Source organism: Microtus pennsylvanicus, chromosome X (genome assembly GCF_037038515.1).
Source record: "Microtus pennsylvanicus isolate mMicPen1 chromosome X, mMicPen1.hap1, whole genome shotgun sequence".
Lineage (NCBI taxonomy): Eukaryota > Metazoa > Chordata > Mammalia > Rodentia > Cricetidae > Microtus > Microtus pennsylvanicus.
In genome coordinates this window covers 28,297,468-28,304,573 of record NC_134601.1, presented here as the reverse complement: position 1 = coordinate 28,304,573, position 7,106 = coordinate 28,297,468, and the positions used below count along the sequence as shown (strand labels likewise).

The window sequence follows — 7,106 nt, the reverse complement described above, 5'->3', positions numbered from 1 at the left end:
TTCCTCTCTTGACTTGGCCAAGGTATTTATTTTACAAGACTTAAGCTAGTTAGAATAGGATATTTGTTCTTATTGTATATAATTTTATAGTAGGTTTAGAACTCTCTTATTTGAATAAAAGGGGGAGGTGCTGCAGGAAGGTTACAGCTAATACCTACCTGCCTACTGGGGCATGGCATCATGCACTATTTACCTGGATGCGGAAGCATGTCTGGCCCCTTCCTTGCTCTCTCTGATTGCCCCTAGGTCCCATTTTGGCTGCTCAGTTTGCTTTGGATCTGATCTTCATCCATCGTTCAAGCAGAACATCCTGACTTTGTAAGTCTAACCCTTAATAAACACCAATGTGTTTTCTTAGTTCTGAGCTAGTGTAAGATTCCTTTTTTGTTAAGTGTCCGATCATTTCCACCTTCAAATAGATATCCACAGATAGGGTTGTTTCACCTTCATGTTTCTTCCATTAATAAATTTCTGACTTTTATTGAGTGTTCAATGGTCTGGTGATGGTGGGCAGGACCTACCTCTAATTTCTTAATAGCCTCCATTTTAAGGGTTCCATGGTGTGTGTGTGTGTGTGTGTGTGTGTGTGTGTGTGTGTGTGTAAGGGATTCTGGATAGTAGGTGGATGCTATTAGCTTTCCTACCTCACTTCCACGAGGCACCCAAATATTACCATGAATTCGTGATTATGTTTGAGAGAATTGCCTGCCTCTATCTCTTCAGTAGGGTAAGCAATACATAATGCTACTGCTAAAGGGTATGTAGTCATGGACGTAGGTGACAACTTATTACCAGAAATGAGCTTGACTCTTGCATTGCCCCAAATGGGATCTGTGACCTCCATTCCTATACACCTTTGGCTTGCCTTAAACTTCAGAGTGCTAGTCTGCCCGTTGAATGAGGTCTTGTAATATTTAAGATCTTTGAGAATCTGTCAATAGAGATGGGATTTGGACCTCCCATTCCAATGTCAAGCATATTTGTCTCAGAATGTCCTCCAAACCCCTCTCCTGGGTCAGTCTGGTCCCCTGATTGTATCAGGGAACATGAGAAAGAAACAGTCTAAGAATAAAAGTTATTGGGCCCTAGGACAGCTAATGGGTAAACTATTTCCAATATAGGTTACTGTTTTTAACACCTAATATAAAAAAGTCTATAGTAAAAATAACAAGGGGATGCAAAAAGTAAAAGATAGTCCCCTGACTGACAGGGAGCTACTGTCACGCTTTCCCTATCTGAGGCCAGAGCTGGACGACAAGAAGCAGATAGGGACAGCTAGGGCTGCATTCCAGGAACAGGTCCCGTCAGCAAGACACATAACGACAACAACAAAATTATAGGTATATGAGACATTTGTCTTAAGCTCCTTTCTTTACAACTCTGAAACCTGGACAATGAAACGCTCTTCAGAGCAGAATGTGTTTGAGAAGGCATGTCTCAGGAAGAGTCTAGGTGTCACACTGAGAAATAGGCTGCGCAACAATGACATTAAGAAACATCTTCCTGACCAGCCTGGTCTACAAGAGCTAGTTCTGAACTCATATTTTTGGTTGTGAGCCTAGCCTTTAACGGCTGAGCCATCTCTCCAGCTCGGGGGGTGCACCCACATACTGAGACAATGGGGATGTTCTATTGGGAACTCACCAAGGCCAGCTGGCCTGGGTCTGAAAAAGCCTGGGATAAAACCGGACTCGCTGAACATAGCGGACAATGAGGACTACTGAGAACTCAAGAAAAATGGCAATGGGTTTTGGGTCCTACTGCACGTACTGGCTTTGTGGGAGCCTAGGCAGTTTGGATGCTCACCTTACTAGACCTGGATGGAGGAGGGTGGTCCTTGGACTTCCCACAGGGCAGGGAACCCTGATTGCTCTTCGGGCTGATGAGGGAGGGGGAGTTGATAGGGGTAGGGGGAGGGAAATGGGAGATGGTGGCGGGGAAGAGACAGAAATCTTTAATAAATGAATAAATAAATAAATAAACAAACAAACAAATAAATAAAATAAAATAAAAGAGCTAGTTCCAAGACAGGCTTCAAAACCACAGAGAAACCCTGTCTCGAAAAACAAACAAACAAACAAAAAACACAAAAAACAATAAAAAAAAACCCAAAACATCTTCCTGGCTTGCCACTGCCAGCCGCTGCCCAGGGAGCCGCTTTGTCTAGGGCGGGGCGCACAGAGAGGCCGCCAGGTGACCCTCTGCCGCGGGCCCGCCCCCCCTTCCCGGGGCTGCGATGATGGTGCTGGGCCAGTATGGGCCCCAAGCGGCAGCTGACATTCAAGGAGAAGTCGCGGATCATCCAGGAGGTGGAGGAGAACCCAGACCTAAGCAAGGGCGAGATCGCGCTGAGCTTCAACCTGCCGCCGCCCACACTGAGCACCATCCTAAAGAACAAGCGCGCCATCCTGGCATCGGAGAGCAAGTACGGAGTGGCCACCACCTGCCGCAAGACCAACAAGCTGTCCCCGTAAGACAAGCTGGAGGGGCTCCTCATTGCTTGGTTCCAGCAGATCCTCGCCGCGGGTCTGCCGGTCAAGGGCATCATCCTGAAAGAGAAGGCGCTACAGATAGCTGAGGAGCTGGGCATGGACGACTTCAAGGCTTCCAAAGTCTGGCTGGATCGCTTCCACCGGCGCCATGGTGTAGTGGCCTGCAGTGGCCTGACAGGCTCCAGGGCGCAAAGCTCTGAGAGCAGCGGTGGGAGTGCACCAGGCTGGCGCCCACAGGAGGAGCAGCCGCTGTCAGTGGCTGAAGGCTATGCCTCGCAGGACGTGTTCAGTGCCACCGAGACCAGCCTGTGGTAAGACTTTCTGTCCGACCAGGCCTCGGGGCTGTGGGGAGGTGATGGAATGGCTCGCCAGGCCACCCAGCGCCTTAGTGTTTTGCTGTGCGCCAACGCTGAAGGCAGCGCAAAGCTTCCCCTGGACATAGCAACTTGCTTTCGGGAGGCCGGTTTTGGAGGTGGCCTTAATGCCAATATCACCACTTCCTTCAAGAGTGAGGGAGTAGAAGAGGAGGAGGAAGATGAGGAGGAGGAAGAAGAAGAGGAGGGTGAAGGGGAAGAGGAGGAGGAAGAAGAGGAAGAAGAAGGGGAGGAGGAAGAAGGTGGGGAAGGACAGGAGGTGGGAGAGGAAGAGGAGGTGGAAGAGGAGGGTGAGGTTGATGACAGTGATGAAGAAGAGGAGGAGGAGGAAGAAGAAGAAGAAAGCTCCTCTGAGGGTTTAGAGACTGAAGACTAGGCCCAGAGAGTAGTGGAGGAGGCCAGTGGTGGCTTTGGGGGTTACAGTGTCCAGGAAGAGGCCCAGTGCCCCACCCTCCAATTTCTGGAAGGTAGGGAGGACTCGGACTCAGACAGTGATGAAGAGGAGGAAGATGAAGAGGAGGATGAGAAGGATGATGAAAACGAGGATGATGATGATGATGGCGATGAGGTCCCTGTACCCAGCTTTGGGGAGGCCATGGCCTACTTTGCCATAGTCAAATGGTACCTGACCTCCTTTCCCATCGATGACCGCGTGCAGAGCCACATCCTTCACTTGGATGATCTGGTCCACGTGACTAGGAAGAACCATGCCAGGCAGGCGGGAGTTCGGGGTCTTGGACATCAAAGCTGATCTGCGGGACATAGCTGCGCTCCAGCCCGGAAGGACAGCACCTGCCCAAGGCAGAGAACTCTGGGCAGCTGCTGGAGATGGCTGGAGGAGTTGCAGGGCCTTCAGGAATGCTTCGCCCGGCCCCGAGACAGGCCCAGGGGCTGAGGTCTGCCTCACTGCTATTGCCTCCTTCTCCGATTCCTCTTTCCTCCCCGTTAGTTCCTGGGCTCAGGGCACTGGTTGGGTGGGAAGCTGTCCGGTGCTACCACGCTATACCACCAGTGTGCTATACCATAGCAGCAGCCAGGGACAGGTCCTGGAAGCTCTCAGCCAGAGAGTGCCTCTCCCCTTGCCACCCAAACAGGTCTTTGGTGGGGGGATCCGAAAGCCATTCTGGAAAGGGCTCCAGAGGAAGGTCCAGCCTAGGCTCCCACAAAACTAGCATCCCCCCGTCCTGCACCTCTAGGCTGCCTAAAGAAGCACAGTGTAACGCAGGGCAGCCTCCTGAGCCTGCCTCCTGCCTGCTTTCCACCTCCCTAAATCCCTTGCTCTGGCCCAGTCTTTGGCCCTTGGTTTTCTTTCCAGATTGGAGGTTTCCAAGAGGCCCTCTTGGGGAGTGACAGCAGGCACCTCCAATCTGGGCAGCTGCAGGCCTTGTGCCTCAACCTCTGCAGGCCCCCATCCTGGGCATAGGGGCCTGGAGCTGGGCCCAGAGTCCAGCCGTCCAGGTGCTCCCTTCCCAGTTTGAATTCAATAAATCTGTCTACTCCCCTTTTGTGGGAGTGAATGTTTTAACAGCCAAAAAAAAAAATCTTCCTCTACAAAAGGAAGTAAACTACAGGATACAGCAACCACGTTTGGAATACTTTGGCTGGAATTACAGGCAACTGTGAGCTGCCTGACATGGGTGCAGGAAACTAAACTCTGTTCCCCTATAGGAGCGAAAAGCACTCTTAATTATTCTGAAGCCGTATCTGCAGCCCATGTCTGGTTTCGGGAGTTTTCTCTTTGAGATAAGGTCTTACTACACAGCCCATGCAGTACAGAACTTAACAAGCATACTACCTCTGCTTCACTAATTTACTTCAAAATGCTTTAAGGGGGGAGGGAAAGCTGAAGAAAAGGCTCAGTGGTTAAGAGCACTGACTATTTTTACAGTGCTCCTGAGTTCAATTCCCTGGAAACCACATAAAAAATGTTAGAGAGATATAAAGATAGTAATTGTGTTACTAAAAAGTATTGATATGTATGAAGATTAAGTTAGATGGATGTTTATAGAATGGAAAAGAAAATAAGAAATCTTATGCAAGTCATGAATAGCTGAGTTATTCAAAGCATGTAAGGGATAAGACTTCGAGAAGGTGTATATGGTATTAAAATTTCTAAGGCCAAAGATCTACATTACAATAATTGGCTGAAATGCGTCTCTAACCAATTTTATTTAGAAATTGTTAGCCATTAAAATATTATACAGTAATTAAAATTCCAGACTGGTGTGACTAATCTTGGAGTTCAAAAACCATTTTTTGGAGGCTTATATTAATATACTCAGAGATATGAAATAAAGAATATTTTCTTCTTGCCCTCTAAGGTCAATGAGGCTACAAGGGACTGCCAGCCATCTCTAGAAACACTCTGCAAAGGTAGAAAGTCACCTATTCTCTTGTTCAAGGAAGCCACAGAGACCCTAACCTGTGAATTCTAACCAGCATCCAGTCTACAAAGAAGAAGGTCAACACAGAGGAAAGATCTCCTCAGTGCTTCCGAGGCAAGGCATAGTCAATCAAGGTCTTTGCCTTATCTTAGATGGATGGACAACTGGTGAAAAAAAGCATAGAGGAACACGAGATTGAGATTCTTCATAAGCCCAAGGGGTTCCCAAGGATTAGATTGTCAAGTAGCCTTAACAGTACAAAAACAAAATTTTGGCTACCTACATGGTCTTAAACACACAGCAGGAAAGTGTATGCATGGTAAAAATGATCAGTATGCTTAACAGCTCAAGGGATTGCAGTCCCCAGACATAACCATATGAAATAGTATTTTGAAAACTCTTTCCCAACTCTTTCCTTCCCTGATATAGGAAAAAAACCAGTCTACCTCAGCACTGCAGTGTCTAGCTATAGCTCATAAAGAAGTTTATCTTCTTAATCACTGAGGCCAAATCTAAATCTGTATTTACTAATGATGGAACACTGTCTCTTTCTGGAAGACTGTGTCTCCCAGCTGTCATGTGTCCTTCTTCACTCTAACCACCTATGTTAGAGGAGGCTGCTAGACACTCCAAGATTTTGGAAATTACTCAGAATAGCCAAGTGATGTTTTTGGAATGCTGCTAGACATTCTCATAAAAATGACTTAATATGATTGAGTCTCATTTAAACTGTTGCTTAGATGCTGATTTTTAACAGATTTCTCTTACAAAGCTTCCAGGTACTTGTTCCTTAAACAGGAGGCTGATGCAATAAACAGCTTACAGAATGAATTAATCTCTCTCTCTCTCTCTCTCTCTCTCTCTCTCTCTCTCTCTCTGTGTGTGTGTGTGTGTGTGTGTGTGTGTGTGTGTATGTATTGGAACGGCATACAGGCTACAGTCTAGCTAATCCAACAATGGCTAACTGTATAGGTGTGAATGGAATGCCCAAGAATCCAGTTGTTGCTCAGCCCCCAAGGCTGGACATCTCAATTGATCGGCTTGTTCTGGTCTCCAACAGCTCATCTGGGAGATGCACATAAAGCTTAGATTGCCCAGTCATTACTCCTCTTGTTTCAAGGAATTTCTAGGACACCTGAGAAGGAAGAGCTTGCCCATTGGTGTGTAGTAATATGAGCGCGGCGGCTGGGCTGCGTCCCCAAAACCCCAGCCGCCTGCCCGGCTCGGCTAGCTTATGCCCCGAAATAATTACACAGACACTGTATTCTTTTCATCACTGCTTGGCCCTTAGCTCTGGCCCTTACTGGCTAATTCTCACATATTAATTTAGCCCATTTCTAATCATCTGTGTAGCGCCCCTAGGTGCGCTTACCGGGAAGATTCTAGCCTAAGTCAATCCTGGGTCGGAGCTGGGGCATGGCGTGCGTCTTCCCTGGAGCGGGTAGCATGGCGTCTCTCTGAAGGCGTCTGCTCCGGAGAGGAGAGCTGTCGCGTCTGACCTCACTTCCTCTTCCTCCCGGCATTCTGTTCTGTTTACTCCACCCACCTAAGGGTGGGCCTATCCAATGGGCCTAGCAGTTTCTTTATTGCTTAACCAAGGAAATCAACAGATTGATATATGACACTCCCCCATCACTTCCCCTTTTTCTGTTTAAACAAAAAAGAAAGGCTTTAACTTTAACATAGTAAAATTACATATAACAAAACAGTTATCAAGTAAAAGTTACATCAGAAACATTTATACATATAACAAAATTGACCTTAAATCTCTATAAATAAAGCAAAATCTATACTAATGCAAATTATTCATATCTATATCATATCCCCCTTTAAATGTAAAAGAACGTTTATAAACC

General features: G+C 47.2%; 1 pseudogene; it reads left to right on the top strand.

Annotated features, from left to right (window-relative positions):
- Positions 1-2,255: 2,255 nt before the first annotated feature.
- Positions 2,256-4,393, top strand: LOC142840711 (major centromere autoantigen B-like; annotated as a pseudogene).
- The last annotated feature ends 2,713 nt before the right edge of the window (positions 4,394-7,106 follow it).